Source organism: Hyaena hyaena, unplaced genomic scaffold, assembly GCF_003009895.1.
Source record: "Hyaena hyaena isolate Hyena2069 unplaced genomic scaffold, ASM300989v1 scaffold_1157, whole genome shotgun sequence".
NCBI lineage: Eukaryota > Metazoa > Chordata > Mammalia > Carnivora > Hyaenidae > Hyaena > Hyaena hyaena.
In genome coordinates this window covers 327,069-343,953 of record NW_024081749.1, presented here as the reverse complement: position 1 = coordinate 343,953, position 16,885 = coordinate 327,069, and the positions used below count along the sequence as shown (strand labels likewise).

Sequence of the window (16,885 nt, the reverse complement as noted above, 5' to 3'; positions counted from 1 at the left end):
CTGGGGATCAAAATTCAGCTTAAGAAATTCTAGTTATAATGTCACATTAGTTAGTAAAACTCCCCAGGGGAGGATTGAAGAGTCTGGTCTTCGATCCAAATGTTATCTCTGTCTTTAATTTGCTCCCCCATCCACTACCACAACTACGAATTCTATGAAACAAAAAGTAGATTTCAGAATTTTTAGTGCATTTGTCTCAAGTTTCCTGTGATATCATTCAGGTACCTACAGATTCAAAGTTTGAGTAATTGGTTTTGTTTCTACAGCAAGTAGTAAGCAGAGAGCTGTGCTGGGCTCATGCTTTACTGAGTACCAAATTAATTATTAATTATTAGTTATGGTACCATGTTTAAAACGTGTTAAAATGAAAATAGTTATACCCATCCCCATATATACCATCTTAATGTAACTCAATATACTTGATGTAAACAACTCACACCTTGTAATTCTCATCTATTTTGTTCGTAATATCAAGGTGCCACCCCAAGCTCCAACCAAGGCATAGCAGACTGCCATAACCTTATTTTCCAGAATACAGTCAGAGCATCCTATTTTTCCAACACTCCAGAGCCTAACCAAGATCTAAGAGTATTTACCTGCCTTCCAAATTCCTAACACAGGACCACTGATGGCAAGCCTAGTCATTCCAGGTCATTCTCGGTGTGATGGAAACAAAACTACCTTTAATCCAGTGGAAGCAATGTCTTTCATGGAGATTTGGGGGAACCACACTCAAACTAAGACAACTATTTTCCAGAACATAATTCACCACAAAGAAAAAGACTTTTTAGAGAGTGGATAGAGCCACAAATATAATCAAGGAGAGACAGAGAGAGAGAGAGACAAACAGACAGAGAGAGAAAAAGAGAGATACAAGGAGGGTGAGGGAGACAGAGAAAAAGAGAGAGAGGGAGGGAGGGAGGGTGGGAGGAAGGGGGAGAGAGAGAGAAAGAGAGAGAGAGAGGCGAAATTTATCTTGTCTAAAATCAATTTTCACATAATGGCGGTTAGATTAGCATATCCTGGTAGGATTATCTTTCTCCGCCTACAAATACTCTAAACCACCCTTAAGTCATGAAAATTAGAACTAAGTTTCACAGAGTATAACTTCTTCCTGCTTCACATCTCAGAGCAGCTACAAGATTTCCTGGGTATTCTGTTGCTAGTGCTAGGCATAAAAATCTCATTTATATAGACAACAATCTGCAAGTCTCCAGTTTTTATTCTTCCTCCCTCCCTCTGCTTTCCCTTCCCCCACTTTGCACCAGAGAAGCCAAATTTAGACGTGCTTTACAGTTTGAGGACTAATCTGAAAGAGGAAGAAGAATCTGTATACATTGGCTAGCATATGTGCCCTGCCCTCTCTCTTCTTGAAAATCGCAGCAACCCATCTTTTCAAAGAAGCCTGCCTAAAGAACAGGCACCCTGTGAATGGAGTGTGCTTTCAGGACCCTTCAAAGTATTCAGATTCACTGTGCAGCTCACTAAGAAGGTTAGCTCTCCAAGGGGTGATTTACTGAAGACTTGGAGCTTGCTTCAGAGAATAAATGCAAAAGGATCCTAAACTGTTAATCTTCAAGGTAGCAGGTAAGGAAATTTGATGTTTCAATGCTATGACTAAAATAGTTTGTAGTAAAATTCTGCTTTGTAGCATTTTGGTTTTTGGCTTTTGGGGATTTTAGCAAATTCCCAGGAGTTTGACCGTAGCTAATCTGCCTTGCCTGCTTTAAATTAGGCTGCTACTATGAATTCTTTCTACTTTACTTATTGGCCAGAGATTTGATAATCAATCAGTCTATCAACAAGTGTTACTCAGTGCTTCTGCTGGGGCTCTATATGGCAAAATATAGAGGGGACACTACCCAAGCCTCCAGCACCTTTGCAGTTAAGTTAGAAATATAAGGCACAATTTAGAATCTTACTTCAAGGGCTCAGTGGAGTTTCTCTAATCTGTAGTGGCAGTTTCCTTCATTATAGAAAGTAAAACGATAAAGGGTTGTCTTGAGGATGCATACAAACTCTCAAGTTTGGTCAAGCTGACAGGTTTCCACATTGCTGATAAAAGTAAAACAAATAGGGAAGAATGACCTAGCTTATTCACAAACTAGTTTCACATTCATTATCCCACTTGAACCTCTCATAATCCTGCCTTTTAGACAGGGTAAGTGTTACTATCTCTGTTTTGCAGATAAAGAAATAGACTCAGAAGCATTAACAAGTTTTCTAACAGGTTTTAACTAGCGACTGCAAATAGAAAGCTCTCACAACTATAAATGGATATAAGGAAATTACATGATTTATTTAATAACTTAGACATAGACCAGGTTTACACAGAGCCAACACTGTATACATTTCAATGAAAATATTTGACCAGGAGCATAATTCTATTTAACAGCAAAGAAGCTGTTTTCGAGGGTAAACAAATGAGTTGGTGAGTTCCGTTCCTAGATAAAAGAGGAAAGAAAAAACTTTGCGTTTAGCCATTCTGCCTTTCAGTAATCTGATTGTTTTGAAGATTAGAGAGAAGCCATGACACATGCTTATCCGCTGATTATTCTAAAATAATATGTTAAGTAAACCTGGACGTCAGACTGTACTGCGTTTCAAATATATTAGTGAAATTTGCTTCTAGATAATTTTAAGTTTTCGTATCTATTGCAATCATTCAAAAATATTTTCTGTTGTTGTTTTACTATTAATTGTCCAATTAGAACTATAGGTGTTCTCTGTTTGCATATCAAATAAATGACCTCAGATACTACATTTACATCCTTAATACACCTTTAGTAAAAACTGTTTCGGGGTGCCTGGGTGGCTCAGTCGGTTAAGCGTCTGACTTCAGCTCAGATCATGATCTCATGGTTTGTGGGTTCGAGTCCCGCGTAGCGCTCTGTGCTGACAGCTCAGAGCCTGGAGCCTGTTTCGGATTCCGTGTCTCCCTCTCTCTCTGACCCTCCCCTGCTCATGCTGTGTCTCTCTCTCTCAGAAATAAACAAAAAGCATTTAAAATTTTTTTTAAAATACTGTTTCCCAGGTCTCCAAAATATTTAAATGACTGCACTAGCTAATCAATTCCTGTAAATGAAATAAATCAGCCTTGGAGCCAGTGAACCCAAACAGAATAGGTTAAAGAAAGTTTTCAGATTGAATCAAGTCTATAAATCTAGTATTTTGGTGTCTTCCTAGTCCAGGATCATCAATTTCATTTTCTACTACTTTTTCTCTCTTACTCTTAACCAAACTGTTGATGTGTTTAGAAAGTACTTAATTGGGATAAAAGCAAGATTTTACCATGGTGCAGGAAATTATAAATTTGCCTTTGCAAATCACTGACTGATAATAAGGGATTAAACGGATGGCACTGAGTCTTAAGGGACATATCTAATCTTGTGGATTTGATGCCATGAAAGGTAACTATCATAATCTCATAAATAACATAGCTCTGCCTTGACCTCTACCCTGATCCATTTTGTATTTCTTATGTTCTCATTAAAATATCTTAAATCTGTTGTAATCCAGTTAAACAAATGTCAGTTAAGCTCAATACAGTATGTGGCACAAAGCTAAGATAAAGTTCTTGCTTTTGGGGAACTTACAATGCTGGTGGTGAAACAAGACCTACAGAACATAAAAATATGAGACAGTAAACCAATATTATATTTTTAATGGCAAAGGGATTTAAGGAAGAAATATAGTGGGCTCTGCTGAATGGAGAATGCTTCATAGAGTAGATAAAATGAGATAGGCTTAAATGAACATCTATGATATGGGACCATGCTAAACAAACTTTCTGTCCACATAGTAAGTAGTCAATGTATGTAGTTTCAATTTAATTCTAGTCACAGAAATTATGTCAGAAATACATTGCATCAAAAGTGAATTTGGTACCTGTAGTGTACACCAAAGGACCTGATTTGGCTAGGTAAAAGTGATGAGTTGAGGTGCAACAGTAAATAAATTTGGATAGAAATGTAAGACCAGATTATTAGACATTGAATTCCAGGCACTTTTTAATGGGAAATCATATCAGCAAACTTTTAATAAATGAGAATATGATGGAAAAACAGTTTTAGTAGATTAATCTAGTAGACTTTCATAGGCCTGACTACATTTGCAAAAACTGGAGATGGAGAAACCACTTAAAGAGTAGAAATTAATTAAGCTATAGTGTAAAGTTGGTGCCAGTGGAAATGGAATGGAGAAAAACTCAAGGAGACATTTAAGAGGAATAATAGGTGGAAATTGGTGAGTGATTAGATATAGGCAGCATAAGAAAGTCAGAGCTGTCCCTAAAATTTTGAACCTGTGGGATCTGGGAAGTGGTGATACACTATACATAGCAATTGGTAATTTGGGGATGGAGTGGGGAGTATAGGACATGATGACTTCTGTTTTTAATCTGTTGAGTTTGAGGAGATGGCAAAAATTCCAAGAAGCAATGTCTTATGGATGGTTAGAAATAATGGCCCTGACTGTGAGTAATGGGTAAGTGGTGGAGGCCAATATTGAATCTGGGTCATGTGACAACTAAGGCCATAAGATTGGCTCATCTTAGAGAAAGCAAATCTCAGAAATAACCAAAGACTAAAACTTGTGCAATGCATACAATTTTAGTCAAGAGAAAGAAGAGAGTCCTGAGAAATAAAAGCTATAGAAATCTAATTCTTCTCAAAATATACCAAGAATCTTGACAAAAGTTATCAAGTTATTTATTCCTTTAAACTTCCTCTCCACAAAAATAATTAACATAGTGCCTTGTACATACCATGAACACCCAATAAATACTAAGTTATTCTACTATAAACAAGCATAGAGATATTTGGCTTCCAGTTATCTTTCAAACCGGACTCTGTCATAAACTCTGCAACCTAACATTGGTATCTTTAAAATACTATTATTTTATTATACTATTATATTACTATATAGTATATAATAGTATATATATATAGTATATATATATATATATAGTATATACATATAGTATATATATATATACTATTATACTACTATTATACTATTATACTATTTAAAATTTCTATTTTTTTAATAGTTTATTGTCAAGTTGGTTTCCATGTAACACCCAGTGCTCATCCCAACAAGTGCCCTCCTCCATACCCAACACCCCCCCTTTCTCTCTCCTCCACCCCCATCAGCCCTCAGTTTGTTTTCAGTATTCAAGAGTCTCTCATGGTTTTCCTCCCTCCCTCTCCCCTACTATTTTTCTCCTTCTTCTCCCCCATGGTCCTCCATTAAGTTCCTCCTAATCCACCTATACATGCAAATATATGGTATCTGTCCTTCTCTGCCTGACTTATTTCACTCAGCATAACACCCTCAAGTTCTATCCATGTTGCTACACATGACCAGATTTCATTCTTCCTCATTGCCATGTAGTATTCCATTGTATAGACAAACCACATCTTGATCCATTCGTCCATTGATGGACACTTAGGCTCTTTCCATGTTTTGGCTATTGTGGAGAGTGCTGCTAGGAACATTGGGGTACAAGTGCCCCTATGCATCAGCACTCCTGTATCCCGAGGGTAGATTCCTAGCAGTGCTACTGCTGGGCCATTGGGGAGTTCTAGTGTTAATTTTTTGAGGAACCTCCACTCTGTTTTCCAGGGGAACTGCACCAGTTTACATTTCCACCAACAGTGTAGGAGGGTGCCCGTTTCTCCACATCCTCACCACTATCTAGAGTCTCCTGATTTGTTCATTTTCACCACTCGGACCGGTGTGAGGTGGTATCCCAGTGTGGTTTTGATTCGTATTTCCCTGATGAGGAGGGACGTTGGGCATCGTTTCATGTGTCTGTTGGCCATCTGGATGTCCTCTTTGGAGAAGTATCTGTTCATATCTTCTGTCCATTTCTTCACTGGATTGTTTGTTTTTTGGGTGTGGAGTTTGGTGAGTTCCTTATAGATTTTGGATACTCGCCCTTTATCTGATATGTCATTGCTGCTGCAAGTATTTCAATGGGAAGGAAACTAGGCCTGGATAACTGGAAGTTTATCCTAGAAGTGCTTTTTTATCAGCTGTGTGTTCTCTAGCAAATTGTTGCACATCAGTATTTCTTGGTTACCTCATGCATCCAATGTAATAATGAGCTTATAAAATTATTTTTCAGATCTGCTAAAATGATAAAATGAAAGGAACTTGAAAATACAAACCATCATCAAAAGGATTTTGTTTAAATTGCATTCTAGGAGAATAAGACACATAACAAGAATGCATATGGACTGAGTAGGGCCAGTTACTTTCGGCTCCCAATACTATATCTTTAAACAGGGGCCTCATTCTAAGTAAGCATCAGAAACTTCAATCAGCAATTCTAAGTAAGCATCTTATTTTTAAGATGTCAGTAGAAGCCAACTCTCTGGTCACCATTAATTCTACCATAGCTGTGCAGTCCTCAATGTGAATGCCAATTTTTTGATTTGCCTTGAGGAAATACAACTGCTAATAAGTCTGGTGTACTCATAACAGGTGGTGGCACATTCTCATCCTTACAGAAAAGGCAATAAAATAAGCCATTTAATTTTATTTGATAAATCCAGACATCTCATGTCCATTAATTCATGCTACAGTGCTGATGCTAATTATAATTATTTTTGCTTTCAACTGATAATTATTCATAGGTTGGTAGAAAAGACTACTGTTTAAACAAGTTGTGCACTGCAAAACTCTTCTATCTTGTTTTCTCATTCTATTCCATTCTACTACATCCTCTCGTAATTCTTGTTTACTTTGTGCCCTACTAGTTTTTCTTTTGGATTTAGGAGAGAAAATGGAAATAAAAATCTTTAAATGTTTGGGAGAAGTTAGTTAGAGAGGGGCTCTGGTAGAAATAGGGGGAAGGAGACAAAACAGAAAAGTAAACATAGACCCTTGAGCACTTAAACACTGAGCTGGTTTTCCTTTTGATGAATAAAATGTCATTATCATATTTACAGTGTTTGAAGAATCAATACATCCCAGACATTTGAGATCATACTTAAATGTAGCTAATGGAAAAGGAAAAGAAGCTGATATTTAGATTTAGAGTCCCCTGGAACATTCAGGCTTTCTCTTCTTTTATTTTTTTAATTCCCTCCTTGAAAAGGAAAGAAAAATCCAATTTGGTATCAAATTTTGAGATCTCTAACATGTAAGAATCCTGAAATTTCTCATCTATTTCAGATTAACAGTCTTTGTTTTTACATATGGCTGTATTTGTGTTGTCATTGATTTAAAATAAGTGGAATTAAGCTAACAATAACAACACTCAGACTTCTCTGACACATCTTATGTACTTATTCCAAAGTTCATACGAAGTTCAGGTCTCAGAAAATATAAAGTTTCTTTTCATTTCAAATTGGTTACCTATTATATTTAATCAGAATTTAAATTATTTGAAGACCTTATTTAGGCCTTTAATAAAAAACAGTCTCCTAGAGAACAGCTATCCAACTTCTAAGATCTAAGCATCTAAATTCCATGAAGTTAGAGGCAGGCCTCAGAGTCAGCTGTGATCAACGGCTTCAGAACTTAGGGGGATTCCAAGTTGCTGGTAATTAGGTAGAGACTTCACAGGTATCCCTGGAAGAAAGTAGGGCCTCTAGGTAGTTCTTTACAAAAAGTTCAAAAGTATGTAAGCTGTCTGTAACAAATTTTATCACCCAGAGTAAAGTTAAGACTATCTTCCCACTATGCACTCCCACCACTCCCATGCACTACTCAATATCTCTTTGATATTTTGTGACTTGCGTATTCCTTCAGGTCTTTTCTTATTCATCACTTTATTCTGATTATACAGGATAAAACATTTGGTCACAGTACTATGTAAAGGGACACACTGTGTCTTTAGCTCTGAATACCACAGTCCAAGTTCCTTTTGGGCTTAACACTATCCTGGGTTTGGAATCCAGCTGTCTGACAACAGATTTGCCCAGTGTTATTGATGTAATGTTCTCCCATTAATGATAAATAAGCTACTAGAGGGAAAAACTTCTTAGAACTGTCAACAATGCAGTATTGACTCCTGTGTAGTTTCTAATACCAGTGAGAATGCTGCTAAAAATTTCCATGGAAATGCCAACTTAAAAAGCTACTTATTGTGATAATAAGGCTATAGCTATGACAAGAGGGTCTTTCTGCTCCCCTCCTCAAAATAACTTATAGCCATGGAGGAAAGCCACTGAAATAATTAATACAAGCCTTGTTGTTTATAGATTAAAACCCCATAGAAGATGTGCATAACTTTGCTTCAATTAATGACCATTCACTCAGTAAGCATTTATTGCACATTTTTCTTTTTTTAATATTTATTTTTGAGAGAGAGAAAACACACAAGTTGGGGAGGGTCAGAGAGAGAGAGAGAGAGAAGATCCAAAGCAGGCTCTGCACTAACAGCAGAAAGCCCGATGTAGGGCTTGAACTCAGGAACTGCAAGATCATGACCTGAGCTGAAGTCAGATCCTTAACTGACTGAGCCTCTATTTCACATTTTTCTATGTCCAAAACATTGTGATACGCTAGGTTTGGGGTTCACATAGCTTAAGAATAAAAAGGCTGGACTTTTTTCTCCCACCCTATGGGAGTTCAAAATCTACCTATGGGAGACAAGATTCCTACACATTAAAAGAAAAGATAATAGAATACTGACTCTCATATTATTGTTAAAGACAATAAACATAATATAAGTTGAAAGAAGAAAGATATAGTGCAGAATGGGGCGGTCAACTTAGGTGTCAGGAAGTAGAACCTGAGCTGAGCCTAGTATGAGTATGAAAGAGAGTCATAAAAATTTACATTTGTGAAATGTTTTACATTAAAGTAAACACTTACATTTTCTGATTTTCTTATTTAATATGCATAATTCAACAAACACCTGCTGTATCAAAAGATTAACAAAACTGTCCCCATTTATTAAGTTGATGGGGGAATCCCTTCATAATGTATACATACACTTTAAATATATTACAATTTTATTTGTCAATTATACCTCAATAAAGCTGGGGAAAAATTGTCCCTCACCTCCTTGAGCTTATCTTTATAGCATAAACAGCACAACTAACTTTTACCATTAGGCAATAATAGGATATATAAAGAATAGCCAAAAATGGCACTGCGGAGTTGGCCAAATACAAGTAGGGCCCCGAGCTGTACTTTCATGAAAATTAAGCTCCCTGCATCTTGCCACTGCTCAGCAAAAGTATCTGCCTTAGAAGACTGAGCCCTAAGTCCTAACCTCCCCCACTTCCTCTTCTGCTTTGGCCCTGCCCTCATCACCCTATCCCTGTTGGCAGTCGTCCAACACATGCAGACCATCCGGTGCATGCTAGCATTTACTAGAAAGGTAAAGAAAGTCTTGAGGGAGGCATTAAACTTAATATAATCATAAACTACCTCCAAAATTGATTTAATCTTTAAGTATCTCCTGTTGGCTGAATTCAAAAACACTCATAAACCCAAAAAATTCAATTCTTATAGAGCCAGACACATCCTTGGGTCTTTGGATCTCCTCAGTCTCTCACCGAAACCACTTTTGATTTCTCTTTCAGCCCCACTAAACTAACTTTGCTTTTTTGGTTTTAAACTCTTTACCTTATGTTCCTTCCTAAATATGTGGTTTCTTCTGCCCCACCCCCTTTACTTTCTTCTCCAGTGATTTATAGTGTTCATCCACAGGTCATGGTCCCCTATGTATATTTCTCAGATTTCTTTTTTAATAGACTCTGCCCTTCTAGTGGAGTCCACATTTCACTTCCACTTTATGCCATTATCTAGATTCCTGCGTAAAACAATAGCGCCTGTGTTTCCACATAAAAAAACTTGCTTCTTCCTCCACCTCTAGACACCCATCCTGAAGAATTAAGTACTTTATTACTCAAAACGCCCTATACTGCACAGTTATTCTTCCAATGTTGCTCAATTAGGATAGGAAGAGAGCCAGACTGAGAAAGACTCACTGTCATTAATAGACTCACTGTCTAAGTGGATATGAGACATGTAATCAAAAAGAATGATTACAGCACTCTAATAAATAAGATAATAGGACCACAAACAAAGGAACATTTATTTTTTTTAAAATATTTTTTATTTATTTCTAGGAGAGAGAGAGAGAGACAGCATGAGCAGGGGAGGGTCAGAGAGAGAGGGAGTCACAGACTGAAACAGGCTCCAGGCTCTGAGCTGGCAGTCAGCACAGAGCCCGACGCGGGGCTCGAACCCACGAACCGCGAGATCATGACCCAAGCGAAAGTCGGACGCTTAACCGACTACGCCACCCAGGCGCCCCACAAAGGAATATTTATAAAGAGTAACAACTTCAACTTGAATCTTGAAGTATAAGTAGAAATTTGCCAAGTTCACCTCTTTGTCTAGTGAAAAAGGCTACATAGTTTGAGTACCTTCAAGTAGACAAGGCATGTTGATCTAAGGATCCTGATCCAAGTTGGTGGGAGAAGGCCAGGAGATGTTGCAGGATAAGCATCAACAGAACTTTGAGTTTGCACGTGAAAAGTGAAGTCAGTGAAGATCAACTATGACTACCAGCTTCTGTGCCAGAGTGACTGGAAGAAGTTTAATGTCAATTTTTTTTTTAAAAAAAAAAGGCCTTTGGAAGAGTTGATATGGGAGGGAAGATAATATATTTGTATTTAAGCATGTTGAAATTGGGAGGGGGACATAAGATCCAAGAATAGCAATCTTTTAGGCAGTTGAAAATAAAAGACTAAAGTTCAGGTGAATAGTTTGTGGCTGAGACATAGATATGAGTCATCCACATGAAAGTGATCTTTTTAAACCATGGGAGTTAAGGGGCGCCTGGGTGGTTCAGTCGGTTGAGCGTCCGACTTCGGCTCAGATCATGATCGAGCCCCGCATCAGGCCTTGTGCTGACAGCTAGCTCAGAGCCTGCAGCCTGTTTCCGATTCTGTGTCTCACTCTCTCTCTCTCTGACCCTCCCCTGCTCATGCCGTCTCACTCTCAGAAATAAATTTTTTAAAAAAACAACATAATAAACATTAAACCATGGGAGTTAAGTTATCGAAGGGAAAGAGAGAACCAATTGGCTATCTAAAAAAAATGTCATTGATGAAAGGAGACCAAAAGGATGAGTGGGTATTGGGATATCATTGTGGTAGTAACAGAACTGGACTAAAGGTTGTAACGCCTGGGTTCTCGTCCCAGCCCTGTCATTAGCAATACACTCTTGAACAAGTCATCATCACTCCACTCCCTTTCACAGGTTTCGTTTTTATACACGTAAAAGTTCATCGAAACAGGATCTCTAAAATCACTTCAACTCAATCTGACACCTGTTCTTGGAATAGCAAAAAACGCATTCTACTTACGTGGCTCAGTAATATAAATTTCTTTTTAAAGAATAGCATAAAGGGGTGCCTGGGTGGCTTAGTCCATTGAGCATCCAACTCTTGATCTCAGCTCAAGCCATGACCTAACAGTTTGTGAGATGGAGCTCCACATGGAACTCTGTGCTGACAGCACAAAGCCGGCTTCAGATTCTCTCTCTCTCTCAAAACAAATAAGCTTTTAAAAAAGAATGGCATAGAATCTCATTATCCATTCATTACATTCCTGCTCTGTATGAAATTACTATGCTAACCATTCTAGAAGAAGACTGGGGAAGTATAAAAGGAAGTAAAATGAGAAAAGAAAACATGAAGATATAATCCCTGTTTCCAAAGAATTTGCAATCTGGTTGAATTTACTGGCTTCACATTCAGATTATCCACAGTAAGTCATAATTCTGCTGCCAGACTTGTGTATCATTTTTTATATTGTTTTGTTTTGTTTAAATGTTTATTTGTTTATTTTGAGAGAGAAAGAGAGCATGGGGGAGGTAGAGAGAGAGGGAGAGAATCCCAAGCAGGATCTGCACTGACAGCACAGGGCTCAAACTCACAATAAGATCATGACCTGAGTCCAAATCAAGAGATAGACGCTTAGCCAAATGAGCTACCAAGGTGCCCCCAGACATGTGTATCACTTTAGTTGGATGAGAAACAAGCAGCTTAAATTTACCTTGCATACAAAATTGTACCTACTAATTTATTTTTGTATTGGTAAAATGCTCTGAAAAAAATCCCTGCTCCCTGCTCCTGTTTCAAAAGTTACAACAAAGAAAAATTATTAAGTAATATAATAAAATAACTATACATCTAAGACGACTCGATAAAACAATTCTGAAATTAGTCTGATTCAACATATTTATTGAGCAACAAGTGTAATCTTACTTCCTAGGCTCTACAGAAACTTATTATAAATTAGATCTGATCTTTGTCCCCAAAAAAGTCTAAAATTTAGTATAGACATTATGTAAATATACAAATTACTATAAGAAAAAAGTAAAAACAGGTAGAAATACAAAATCGAATTCTGTAGTTGAACCATCAGCTGCTCTCCAGGGTTCTATCATCCTGAGAATACTCTGTACTTCCTCACTCCATTTTTTAAAAATTTTTATTGTTTTATTTATTTCTGAGAGAGAGCGAGAGAGCAAGGGAGGGTCAGAGAGAGAGGGAGACACAGAATCTGAAACAGGCTCCAGGCTCTGAGCTAGCTGTCAGCACAGAGCCCAACACAGGGCTCGAACCCACGAACCATGATATCCTGACCTGAGCCGAAGTCGGTGCTTAACCTACTGAGCCACCCAGGAGTCCCTGTACTTCCTCACTCCTAATTCTTCCTTCCACATTTAACCTTTCTACAAACTTTTTCCTCACTGTGCCCTTTTCATTATAAGTTCTCCTACATCCTAAATTGCTTCAAATAATTCTCCCACCGCCTCATTGCCTTATGTGAAACTTGTAATCTGCTTATTTTTCTACATCTCATCTACTGTGAGACCTAGAGAGTTTGTTTGATGCCTCCCGGCTTCCTGGTCCCACTTTAAATCATTACTCCTCTACCATAATGCAAAGTCATTCCCTTCTGCCACCTTTTAATCTTCCTTATTAATATCACCATCTATTGACTTCCTAGTTATTTTTCCCGAATTCATTGAATAATTTAGCATTTGGCTTGTGGTCTTCCTCTTTACTTTAAATCCTGCTATCGCCTTTGTAACTTCGTATTCCATGTAAACAACCAGCTTAGTAAACTGATTTTAAATTACTTGACTTCCTTATTTAGAACAGTATCCATTTACATTCCACCTTAACTACTCATTCCATGGCCATATTTGGAGCCTCATTTATTATCACACAACTGAAATCTGAAACTTCATTATACCACATTCTCACCACAAACTCCTGGAATTTCAGTTCTCTCACACCCTATTGCCACTACACCACTTCTGAAATCCCAGTGAATCCTCCAGTCCCTTGGTCCCTCCCTTTTCTTCCAACCTGATAAAACTTCATAGTTTCACTGTTAACCACTATTTTGGTAATATTCTCAATCAACTTCCTTACCTATTGTTTCTCCATAAGACTTCTCTGTTACTCCCAATCTTATACCAATTTAAGCATTTGTATTTTTTCTCTCCTACATGCAAGCTGTTGAACACCACTGGGATAAATTGCATAATTGTGTAGACTGGGGCCACTAAAAATCCACAGTATTCAATTTCTCTTGGGCCTTCAGAGTCTTATTGGTCATAGTTCTCTTCCATTTCCCAGAGCCACCATTCAAACCTTTACCAATTGTCAGAAGACCTGAACCCGAGTGAAACCCTCTTTTTCTCACCAGACAACATAATTTCTTTTTTTTTAAAGTATTTTATGGTCAATTTTTATTTATAGGATTTCCATTTTGCAACCATATTTTTTAACTTTTTATTTGGGAATAATTTTAGATTTACAATTAATGAATCTGGGTGTTATTGTCACCCTTGCCCTGCAGTGTCCTTTTTTTGTACAAAGATCTAATCAAAATACCACACTGCATGTCATTGTTTCATCTCCCTCGTCTCCTCCAGTTGTGACAGTCCCTCACTCTTTCCTTGTTTTTTAATGGCCTTACACGCTTGAAGAACTCTGGTCAGGTATTTTGTAGAAGGGTATTTCAATTTGGGTTCCTCTGTTTTTTTCACAATTAGACTGGGGTTGTGGATTTGGGGAAGAATACCCACAAAGGTGAAGTGCGCTTCTCATCAAACTCAGGGGATCCAGGTTATCAGTATGATTTATGATAATGGTAGCCTTGATCATTTGGTTAAGGTGGTGTCTGGCAGGTTCCTCCACTGTAAAGTTACCATTTTTACCTTTCCATATTCTATTTGTTAGAAATGCGTCACTAAATTCAGCATTAGTGAACTGGGGAGGAGAAATTTTTCTTATTTTACAAAGAAAATTAAACCTCTCAGGGATGACCAACCTCTATTTTTTCTGCTCTACTTCTGCTTTCCTTTACATGTCAGTATTTTTTCTCACTAGGCACCCTCTCATAGCTCCCTAATCCCTAGATGATAAACCCGAATTCTCTAGAATGGTATACAAGACCTTTAATAATCTAGTTCCTACATTTCTTTCCAACCTGTGGTTCCACTTTCAAACCCCATAGTACAATGACATTACAGATACATGCACCCAAATATGCACAGCTGCACACACCTTTATTTTATATTTCATCCCTATCACACGGTTACTTTTCCTATATATATAAGGTTATTTCTTATCTCCAAGACTTTGTTCATTCTACTTTCTACCCCTGCCTAAAATGCTCCCCTCCACCTGCCCTATTGTATGAAGCCTTTACTAACATACATGCACCATTTATATTCCCATTCTGTGTCCTTTATATACTTCTGTTTCTACAGCTGTAATGGTGCAGTGAATTAATTTGTTAGCACCTCTATGTTTCCCTCTAGTGGAGTGTAAACCTTTAATGGGCAGTGCTTGTGTCTTATTTTCCAAAGGGTCTAGGATAGAAATGACATATAGTAAGCAGCTAATACATCCTTTTAATATGACTAACATATCACAATAGTACAGAGGACCAGGAAATTTTTTTAAGAAGGATATGATGTAAGAGATGTTTTTAAAGATGGTTAGAATTACATCTGATAGCAATGAGGAAAAAAAGCTATCAGATGACAAAATGGCCTGAGCAAAGGAAAAGAGACCAAATAAGGGATGAAGCTGGTCATAAGTTCAAATTTATATGATAATACATATAATAAATGATGGAGAATGACACTATAAGGTTAAGATATAATATTATTATGGTCTTAAATGGTGCATCGAGCTTAACTTAAGTCACTGGAGACCTTTGAAAGGGAAGTAATATGATTAAAACTGTGCTTTAAGATGAATAATCTGACATAAGTGATAAAGATAGACTGAATAGAAGAGAAGCAAGAAAGTTAAAATGAAAATGTAATTTCTAATATTCACTAAAAAGTAGTTTCATATTATAACCAAAATGAGGATCAAGAAATAGATCAATCCATGGCTTATGTCAGTGTTTAGTGCTACAGCTTGTGTTATCTGTAACTTAACAGTGTTGTGTCATAAAAATAACAATGGACAGTGAGTCAGGCATCCTGATTCTGCCACTAATTCTGTGTGTTACTTTTGCAATCATTTTATCTTTCTGGGTCAGAAAGAGAGTAGAGTTGAATTAGATGCATTCTAAGTTTTGTTCTACCTCTAAAATTCTTTAAACTATGTCATTCAATACTCTTTTTTTCCTTAAATAATTTATTGTCAAGTTGGTTTAAGTATAACACCCAGTGCTCATCCCAACAAGTGCTCTCCCCCATGCCCATCACCCCCCTTCCACTGTCCCCCACCCCCATCAGCCTTCATTTTGTTCTCAGCATTCAAGAGTCTCTCATGGTTTGCCTCTCTCCCTCTCCCCAACTGTTTTTCCCCTTCTTCTCCTCCATGGTCCTCTGTTAGCTTCCTCCTATCCACCTATAGTGCAAACATATGGTATCTGTCCTTCTCTGCCTGACTTATTTTGCTCAGCATAACACCCTCAAGTCCCATCCATGTTGCTACACATGGACAGATTTCATTCTTTCTCATTGCCATGTAGTATTCCATTGTATAGACAAACCACATCTTCTTGATCCATTCGTCCGTTGATGGACACTTAGGCTCTTTCCATGATTTGGCTATTGTGGAGAGTGCTGCTATGAACATTGGGGTACATGTGATCCTATGCATCAGCACTCTGTATCCCTAGGGTAAATTCCTAGCAGTGCTATTGTTGGGTCATAAGGGAGTTCTATTGTTAATTTTTTGAGGCACCTCCATACTGTTGTCCAGAGGGGCTGTACCAGTTTACATTCCCACCAACAGTGTAGGAGGGTGCCCGTTTCTCCACATCCTCGCCAGCATCTAGAGTTCTCTGATTTGCTCATTTTCACCACTCTGACCAGCGTGAGGTGGTATCTCAGTGTGGTTTTGATTTGTATTTCCCTGATAATGCTCTTCCATTCAATTCTAAACAGAGATTTTATTGCCCTTTATAGAAGCTTCGGTCAATGGAGTATCTCTGTTTAAGAATTGTTTTCAGTATCCTAATGGACAGAAGATATGAACAGACACTTCTCCAAAGAAGACATCCAGATGGCCAACAGACACATGAAACGATGCTCAGCATCCCTCCTCATCAGGGAAATACAATCAAAACCACACTGAAATATCTCCTCATGCCGGTCAGAGTGGCTAAAATGAGCAAATCAGAGAACTCTAGATGTTGGCGAGGATGTGGAGAAATGGGCACCCTCCTACACTGTTGGTGGGAATGTAAACTGGTGCAGCCCCTCTGGAAAACAGTGTGGAGGTTCCTCAGGAAACTAACAATAGAACTCCCTTATGACCCAGCAATAGCACTGCTAGGAATTTACCCAAGGGATACAGAAATGCTGAGGCATAGGAGCACATGTACCCCTATGTTCATAGCAGCACTCTCAACAATAGCCAAA

The 16,885-nt window shown here is 37.9% G+C and overlaps 1 protein-coding gene across 1 annotated transcript in view; it reads left to right on the top strand.

Moving 5' to 3' along the window:
• The first annotated feature begins 1,392 nt into the window (after positions 1–1,392).
• CYSLTR1 (cysteinyl leukotriene receptor 1) overlaps positions 1,393–16,885 on the top strand; it is a 45,353-nt gene continuing 29,860 nt past the window's right edge. The window contains exon 1 of the mRNA XM_039222372.1: positions 1,393–1,587. The gene's annotated coding sequence lies outside the window, so the exon portion shown is untranslated. The remainder of the gene's footprint in view (positions 1,588–16,885) is intronic.